Raw genomic sequence first — 10,434 nt, 5'->3', positions numbered from 1 at the left:
CCTAAAATGGGGCTACAACGTGCCCAGTGAAGGAGGCTTCCTGTGGAGCCTCTGCATTACATAAGACCATAGGTGGAATCCTGAACAGCATCCAGCATCTTCAGAGGTGGGAAATTTCCACTTGAAAGGACAAACAGACTAGCCTGGAGCGGCTAGAAGAACAGAAGATACTTCTTGAAAGAAAGACCAACAGGAAAAAACAAAACAATACACGCAGACCGACTAAGGACTGCAAGAACAAGCAAGTTGCTTACCCAGGAGACATCAAGGCAAGCGATAGGGTCCCCTCAGAGCAGACCCCCTTCCAAGACTAAGACTCAATGGGAATACACGCTCTGATTGGTGACCACATTCGTCACCCATAAGGGGAAATGAGGGAAAAGCAGCAATGAAGCTGCAAACTAAGCCCTACCACTTTCAATAGACTCCTGTGAACCCGGATGGAGACCTGGTCACCCAGCAGTGTGGCAAGATCTGCGGACTCTTGGGCCCAGAGTCAATGACATAGCCACAGAGGACTAGAGTGGAGAGTGAAGCATCTAGCTGATAAGAAGAGAGGGTATATGCACAAGAACACCCACACTTGCAGATAATACCCACTTGACCTGGCTTCAATGACTGGATGATCCGAGCTCAACTAGAAGAAGAAAGACAATGAAAAAAAGAGTAATCTGATACAATTTGATAAACTTGACCTACCCGTTTGGATGCAATAGGTCAAAAGAGGGAACAACTCTTTACAGCTAGGATCATTCCCACCCCCTTGATACACAGGGTAGACAGGAATGGGCAACTTGGACATTGGCTACCCAAAATGGGGGGCTACAAAGGCAAGAAGTGACTGGCTTACAAGCTTTCAGGAGGGAGCCTAGATCAACAGTGTGCAGAGGAGGGTATAATCTCCAGTGAGTAGAAAACAACAACATAGGGATCATGAAGATTGACAGTGGATTATCATAATTTAACCAGGTGGTGACTCCAATGCAGCTGCTGTTTCAGATGCAGTTTAATTACTTCAGTAAATCAATACATCTCATATTATTATTCAGCTATTAATCAGGTCAATGCCTTTTCTTCAATTCCAGTTTCTAAGAATGACCAGAAGCAGTTTGCCTTAAGCTGCTAAGGTCAGCAATACACCTTCATAGTCCTAATTCAAAGGTAAATCATAATTTAGTCCACAGGGACTGGATTGATTTCCTTTAACACCAGACATCACACTGGTCCATTATATTGATGACATTATGCTGACTGGACCTGTTGCTGTTAGATACCCTCAAGTAGGAACAGACTCATTAGAAAAAAACTTTGCAAAACAGAATGAAACACTCTGGTTCGCTGCCATCCTCACAATATTTGTTACATTTGAACTGATTGTTGCTGTCACTGTATCATATCACCTTGTTGGAGGTCTTTCTCTTTTCACTGACCCTCCATTTTTCCAAGCATCGTGTCACTCTCCAGGGACTGGTTCCTCCTAATACCATGTCCAAAGTATGAAAGACAAAGTCTCATAATCCTCTATTCTAAGGAGCATTCTGGCTGCACTTCTTCCAAGATAGATATATTTGTTTTCCTTTCAGTCTATGGTACATTAAGTATTCTTCTCTAATACTATAAATGAAATACATTGATTCATCTATGGTCTTCCTTATTCACTGTCCAACTTTCACATGTATAGGAGGCAAATGAAATTACAATTTTTGCCTTTTAACATTTTTAAAAGGTCTTTTGCAAAAGATTTGTTTCATGCAATCCATCACATGGCTTCTTGACCACTGCTTCCATGAGTGTGGAATGTAGATTCAAGCAAAATGAAGTCTTTGACAAACTTCAATCTTTTCTCCATTTATTAGGGTGTTATTTAGTGGTCCAGTTGTGAGGATTTTGTTTTCTTTACACTGAGGTGTAATCCATACTGAAGGCTATAGTCTTTGATTTTCATAAGGATTTTCAGTCCTCTTCACTTCCAGCAAGCAAAATTATAAGCATTGCATAGCTCAGGTTGTTCATGATTATTCCTCTAATCCTGATGCCAAGTTCTTCTTCACATAAACCCATATTTTTGGATTATTTGCTCAGCATACAGATTGAACGGCTCCTGGTGGTTGGTGGCTGTATGTTGTTGAGTAGGTTCCCACTTATAGTGATCCTTTATAGGATTTCCAAGGCTATAAATCTTGACAGGAGAAGAAAACCTCATCTTTCTTCTTTGGGCTTGGATTTGAACTGCTGATCATGCAGTTAGCAGCTTAACCCATAACCCAATATGCTAGCAGAGCTACTTACAGATTGAATACTTATAGAGAAAGATGTAATGCTGAAGTACACCTTTCCTGATTTTAAACCATTCAGTGTCCCCTTGATCTGTCTGAATGACTACCCCTTGGTCTATGTACAGGCTCCTCAAGAGCACAATGAAATGTTCTTGAATAAGCCTTTTGTTTTTGTCAGTGCTATCCATAGATAGTTATAAACCACAAATACATATCTTTCTTTTATTCTTTGCTTTCAGCCAAGATCCATCTGATATCAGCAATGGTATCCCTAGTTCTGTGTCCTCTTCTGAATCTGGTTTGAATTTCTGGTGGTCTACTATCAATATACTGTTGCAACTCTTTTAAAATTATCTTCAGCAAAATTTTGCTTTCAAGTGATATTAATAATATTGTTCAATAATTTCCTCATTCTGTTGTATCACCTTCTTTAGAATGAACACAAATGTGGGTATTTTCCAATTCTTTGCCTAAGTAACTATCTACCAGATTTCTTGGTATAGATGAGTGAATGCCTCTAGTGTTACATCTGTTTGTTGAAAGAGTTCAAATTACATTCTTTCAACTCCTGGAGCCTTGTGTGCCTTCAATGTAGTTTGCACTTCTTCTTTCCATACCATTGGTTATTGAACATATTCCTTCTTTTAATATTTCCTTCATCATTCAATATATTGCCTATGTTTTTGTTGTTAAGTGCCACCAAGTCAGTTCCGACCTGCAGCGACCCTGTATAGGGTTTCCGAGGAGCAGTTGGTGAGCTTGAACCACCGACCTTGCAATTCCAAAGGCTTTGCAATTTGGCACACTAACCCACAGTGCCACACCAGGATATTGCCAATAGAATCCTTCAATTTTACAATTTTACAAGTCCAGACTTCAAAGTTTTCTTCAGTTATTTCACTTTGAGAAATGCAGACAATGTTCTTCCTTTTTGGTTTTCTCACTCCAGGTCTCTATGCATTTAATTATAATAATTGACTTTGTCTTTTCAAGTTGCCATTTAAATTTTTCTGTTCAATTCTTTCAATTCCACATTACTTCTATTTACTTTATCTTGTCTATACTTCAGAACAAGTTTTAGAGCCTCCTCTAACTTCCATTTTTGTCTTGTCTTTTCTTCCTGTCTTTTTAATGATGCTCTTAATTCCATCCTTCAAGTTTGATTTTTGTTCATTATTTTCTGATGCATCAAATTTTTTTCTTGAGATGGTCTCTAAATTCAGGTGGGATATATTCAAGGTCCTATTTTGGCTCTTGTAGACTTGTTTTAATTCTCTTGTGCTTCAGTCTTAACTGACATATGTGATAGGGCCCACTAAGGAAGAACTATCAAAGACTCTATACTGACTGTTAAAACATCTGTGTTTGAGAAAGTGGAAAATTAACTGGAGACAAATTCAGATACCTTCCACCTCAGTGAAATTTCTAGCTCAGTGGTATCAGGCATGCTGAGATATTCCTACTAGAGTGAAGGCTAAGTCATTATACCTGGTCTTTTTCACAACTAAAAAGTAGGCAAAACACGTAGCAGGCCTCTTTGGATTTGGGAGGTGGCCTATCCTGCATTTGGTAGTCTACTCCAGTCTGTTTAACAAGTGACTGGCAATGTTGCTTTTTGTGAATGGGGCCCAGAACAAGCAAAGGCTTTGCAAACAGGCATAGACTGCTATGAAAGCCACCCTGCCACTTGACCCAGTTTATCCAGTGGTGAGTGAAGTGTCAGTGGCTGACAGAGATGTAGTTTGGAGATTTTCACAGGTTCCTATTGGTGAAAGTCCAGACCCTTAGGATTTTGATGCAAAGTCGTGACATCCTCTGCAGGTAACTATTCCCCATTTGAAAAATAGCTTTGGGCTTGTTCCTGGGCCTTAGAGAAATAGACTGCCTAAGCATGAACCACCAAGTTGCCATGCAACCTGAGCTACCCATCATGAACTCAGTGTTGTTGACCCACAGAGGCATAATGTTGATTGTACACAGCAACACTCCACCATTAAATTTAAGTGATATATAGAAGACTGAGCTTCAACAGGAACTAAAGGCACAAGTAAGTTGCAAGAAGAAGTGGCCCAATTGCCCACGGTCTTACCACATTACCTCTTCTCTCCAGTCTACACCTGTGACCTCATGGGGATTTCCTTATGATCCATTGACTGAGGAAAAGAAAACTCATGCTTGGTCTACAGATGGTTCTGCATGATATGCAGGCACGACTTGAAAGTGGACAGCAGTAGCACTACAGCTTCTCCCTGGGACTCCCAGTGGTTTCTGGACTTTTTCAGCGGTTTGGCAGTGAAGGCATAGAAATCCCCCATGATGAAATTTGCTATGAGCCGTCGGTCAACTGAAAGGAAGTGTCTTCAGGGCTGTGAGTTACTTCCAATATATTGAACACTCAGGCAAAGCTTGCTTGGGTTCTCCTGGGGTTGGATTCTGCATAGGGATCGACAGTTGACCTCCATTTGTTTGGACTTGAGCCAGTAGCCACCTCTGTTGCCTGCCTATCCTGGGAGTTGTCAGCAGTCAGCCATCTTATCTGACAGACCTGTCTGCCTGCCACCTGACCTGCCGATCCTGATTCATCAATCCTGCAGCTATGTGAATCAGAAAACTCCCATCTGATATCTAACCAATTTACTTGGGACTTGTCCGCTTTTCCAACTGTGAGAGCCATTTCTTTGATACAAACCTATCTTTATATATAAAGAGATAAACTTTACAGGTTAGATTTCTCTAGAGAATCCAGTCTGTTGAGGATAAGTACCATTGAGTCAGTTCTGACTCATAGTAACCTGGTATAGGGTTTCCAAGGCTGAACATCTTTGCAGGAGCAGAAATCCTCATCTTTCTGCCCAGAAACACCTGGTGGACTTAAATCACTGACCTTGTATTTCACAGTCCAGTGTTTATCATACAGAGCCACCTCACTCCCCAATCTAGCCTAAGACGATACTATTTGCCAAATTTCCTAGTTTTGTAGCCAGTATGAGCCAAAATGCACTAACTGCATAACAAATATTAAGCTAAGTACTTTTTCCACTACCTAATTTCCTTTTTCCTCGAGTCCTGGTGTGGCACTATAAGATACAGCACTGGACCACAAGGTTGGTTTCACTGCATGGTTGCTGGTCCAAACCCACCAACTGCTCCTTGGAAACCCTATGCAAGGTTGTTATGAGTCAGAATCAACTCAATGACACTTAACAATAACAAAGTTATTTGAGATATATACTATATTGTGCCCATCCATTTTGAGATATGAGAAACAAGGATTTCTTAAAGAGTTTAAATAGTTTATCCAAGGCGAAACAGCTGGCATGGTACAATGAGGAAGAAAAAATGAGGAGCAGAAATTTATGTTCAAGAGCATATGACTAGGGTTTTACTCTCTCGACTACAGTGCAGGACTCTTTTTCAGCTGTTAGCCACCCTTGTTGTTGTTGTTAAGTATCATCAGGTCGGTTGCCACTCATCACAACCCTATGAAGGGTTTCTGAACAGTGGCTGGTGAGCTGGAACTACCGATCTTACAATTCAAACTGACCTTGCAGTCCAGCACATTAACCCATGGCACCACACCAGGACTTTACCCTGCTTCACCTTTAATTAGATCACTTTAAAGGCATTATTTGTCTTACAGTCAGTCCCTGGATTTAGAATGAGTTCCATTGCTAAATCTGTCTTTAAGTTGAATGTGTAAGTTAGAACAGATAGTCACTGTTCTTAGCTGGCATCAGTTAGCTAAATGTTTGTGTTGTTATATAGTATATAGTGTACTTTTTGAGGCATAAAAGATATTCAAATAACATTTCCAGATGCACTAAAACAACTATTACATATAGAACAGTAATAATCATAATGTTCTGATGTTTGTTGAAAAGTAGTGCACATTTGGTATTACGAACCTTTGTACATACCTTGAATATTTAATATAATAGGACTTACGAGAGTTACCTCATTACTACAGGTTTATGAAGACAAAACATTTATAACTCAGGGAATGGCTGTATATGGTGGTTTCAGATGAGATCATTTACTGTCCGGGAGCAGATTCAAACTCATGGTGACCCCAGTCTTTTCTAGTCAGTTCCTAAATTAAAAGAATCCTCTGGAAAGTAAACCCACTATTATTTACAATTCTAAATTCTATTTGAAGACGAATGAACATAGGTCACACACTGTCCTGATAATTGTTCATATACGCATAGGGTTTATTAGGAGACATATCATGTGGAAAAATACTCAAATATGAAGTGAAAATAGGCAAATGATTAGAAAAAATTTAAATATGATAAAAGTCAAAATTCTCCTAAAATCCAAATGATTTATTTTCCTAATGATAGATTCATTTTCAACATTAAAAACAAATCAGCTTACTTCAGAATTATTATCTTTTTATTTTAAAAAGTTGCCATAATTAAATATCTTTTTATCTCTTGTGATCGTCATTTTATTAAAACTCATGTTATTCTACCTATGCCTTAAAGTTCTTAGTTTCTTTTCAGATGAAATTTTTCTTCAGCATCTTAATTTATAAAGATCAATCGAATTTATCATTAGGCACTTGTTTTGTCAAATATAAATAAATATAATAAGAGCTACATTTAGTGCTGATGTTATATAAACAATAATGTTGTTGTTGTTAAGTGCAGTCGAGGATAAACAATAGCTCCCTGTAATTACACATCTATTTCCTTCATTACTGCTGATTCCTCAAACTGAAGGAACACCATAGTAGACTGAAAGAAAAACACCAATCCGTTTCCTGCAACCTTTCCTAATGAATAATTGCTTCCTGTGTTTATCTGATGTCTGCTTCCTTTGACCTATTTCTATACGCTGGGCACTTTTAAATAGTCAATGGAAACACCACAGACAGCAAAAAAATTTACACAAATGCTTCACAAATTCTTAGTCAGCTTCCTTTAGAAATGGAATTAGTTAGAAATAAAGCAGTACTCTTTAACCCTTAGTTCATGATAAATTATTGAAAAGGAGAATTAAGATCTGTTTTTAAGACATTTCTTTCTATTTAACTAAGAAGGCCTGGTGGCACAGTAAAGTTGCTTTAATTTTTCTTTTTGTCTTTGATCTTAGAGGCACATCTGCTTCCCTGGTTTTCTCTGTTTACGGTGTTATATGCTCATCCCCATGTGAGTGTAGACGATATAATATTTTATTTTCCTCCTCTTTCTGTGTGACTTTAATTGGTTCAGAAAGATTAAGATAAACAGATCAATTAACTCTACCGTGGGGCTATGTCTTTTCTAAAACTGCCCATTTCTCCATGTGCAGAAGAAAGAAAAGCGATGACAATTGAAGATGCTTGGAAGAAATTAGTCCAATGCACTAATGGAAAATGTGAACATCAGTCTCCATGACTCTGAGACGAGAACAACTAGCTGGTTCCTTACCACCATTTAGAAGGTCCAGGATAGAGAGGGAGACAGTGTGGAACAAAATTCAAGATTATAAATAAAAGACTGGGTTCGCTGGTCAGAAAGAGACTGGAAGAACCTAAGACGATGGCCCTTGGCCTCCTTTCCAGTCTAGAAGGGATCACAATCTGCTGGTCCAATTTTCAAAACCAATGAGGTATTTTCCATAGCTTGTCATGATCAACACAGTTGAAAGCCTTTGCATAGTTAACAAAGCTCAAATATCTTTCTGGTATTCTCTATTTTTATCCAAGATCCATATGACAACAGCAATGATGTTCTTCATGCTGAATCCATGTCTTCTTCTGAATTCAGCTTGAATTCCTGGAAGTTCCCGTTGGTGTGCTATTGTAACTGTTTTTGAGTTATCATCAGCAAATTTTTAATAGTATGGGATACTAATGAAATTGTTTAATGATTTCTGTATTCCATTGGCTCACCCCTGTTTGGAATGGGTACAAATATGGCTCTCTTCAAATCGGTTGGCCAAATAGCTGTAGTCCAAATTTCTTGGCATAGATGACTGAGAGTATCCAGTGCTGCATCAATTTGTTTGTAAATTTAAATTCCTGAAGGCTTGCTTTTTGTCAATTCTTTCAGTGCAGCTTGAATTTCTTCCTGAGTACCATAAGTTCCTGAACATATGCTACCATTTTAAATGGTTAAAGGTCAACCATTTGCTTTTGGTACAGTGACTCTGTGTATCTTTTTGATGCTACCTGAATCATTCAATATTTTGCCCATTGAATGTTTCAGCATTGCAAGTCAGGCTTACATTTTTTTTCTTCAGTTCTTTCAATTTGAGAATGCTGAGTATGTGTTTCCTTTTTTATTTTCTAAAGTCAGGTCTTTGCATATTTTATTCTAATACCTGACTTGGTCTTGAGGTGCTCTTTGAAACTTTTTGTTCAACTCTTTAACTTCCTCATTTATATCATTAACTTTAGTATCTCTATGCTTGACAGCAAGTTTCAGAGTCTCTTCTGACATGAATTTTGGTATTATCTTTCCTTCCTTTCTTTTTAATGATCTTTTGTTATTTTTCTGTACGATGTTCTTAAAGTCATTCCAAAGCTCTCTGGTCTTTGATCATTAGTGTATAATGCAGCAAACCTATTCTTTACACAGTCTCAAAATTCAGGTGGGATGTGTTCAAGGTCATACTTTGGCTTTCCTTCACTTGTTTAAATTTTCTTCAACTTCAGCCTTAATGTGCATATAACTGATGGTCCTGTTTCATCATTTCTGTCACCAAGGACCTATTTTACAACTACTGATCCTTCCTCATTGTTTTCGACCATCGCATTCCAATCGCCAATAATTATCAATATATCTTGATTACACATTTAATCAGTTTTAAATTGAAGAAGTTGGTAGAATTCTTCAATTTCATCATCATTGGTTTTACTGTTTGGTGCATAAATTTGAATCTATTAGCCATTTGAGGGAAAAAAGATGAAGCTTTCTGCTCCTGTAAAGATTTACAGTCTCAGAAACCGATACAGGGTAGCTATGAGTTTGAAATGACCCACAGTATACAACTACCACCACCACCACCAAAGTTACATTATTATATTATAATTTATTTTCAAAAGTATACTCACAGGAAAAATAAATATAATAAAAAGGGTAATACAAACTGCAAAAAGATGCTATTAAATAAATCTAGGCTTGATAAAAATATAAAGCACTATTATAGATATTATTCCTGATTGTTTAAAATGTAATTATGAACCAATTTACATCAATCTATACATATTCTTTCTTTTAGCACTATAAGCATTTGCTAGAAGCTCATTATATAGTATGATAGTTATTTATGGTCACATAGAATAGTAATCAAAACATTAGAGGTTTCTTGCATTTCTAATTGAATTGGAAGTTTGTGGGATTGTGATACACACATTTATGATCTAGACCCCTTTCAATCTTGTGGTTAAGTGAACCACTAACCAGGGCATCTTCTCAAACAATTGCTCTTTCTACTGAAAAATGAAAAGACTAGCATTTCAATTTTATTCATTCACTGACATCAATATAATTACTCCATCCATACTGTTTTTGTGACTCCATTAACAAGAAGCGAAAGAACAATGTCTTTTTTTTTTTAATGTTTTGTTGTGAATTATGTGATAGTTTACATGGAGGAACATTAGTTATACATTCATCCTGTCGTATATCGTTTCATTGGCATGGTTACAATCCCTCCACTCATCATCAACAAACCACAGGGTATACCCTGCAAGCCTTCACCCCAGTCATCAGCACACATTCCCTCTCCCTCTCTGGGTCTAAAGTCTCCAGCCACTCTATCTGTCCACATTATCATCTCTGCCTCCATCTCTGGCATCACTGCTTCTCTGGGTAAGGTCCCACACACTGTTCTTCTCCCTTGATGGCTCCAGAGACCTCTGCTCCTAGACTGCAAAGTTAATCACTCCCCTCCTTGCTGCAAAATGTCTACTTTTACATTTCCATCCCTCACAAGCAGTCCTGATAACAATTATTCACTATTGCATCACAAGAGACCTAGCCGCGTCTCCTTACATCAGCACCGCCTAGACAAAATGGATACTACTCAGTGGAGATTCTACCTTCCTCCATGACCTCTGAATCTAGGTTCCCTCTTTTTTTTTTCCATGTTTTATTGTGAATTATAGAATATTTTACATGGGAGAACTTTAGTTTTACATTCATTCCACCATACATCACATCGTTTC

Source organism: Chrysochloris asiatica, unplaced genomic scaffold (assembly GCF_000296735.1).
Source record: "Chrysochloris asiatica unplaced genomic scaffold, ChrAsi1.0 scaffold00164, whole genome shotgun sequence".
NCBI lineage: Eukaryota > Metazoa > Chordata > Mammalia > Afrosoricida > Chrysochloridae > Chrysochloris > Chrysochloris asiatica.
This window is presented reverse-complemented; position numbering follows the sequence as displayed.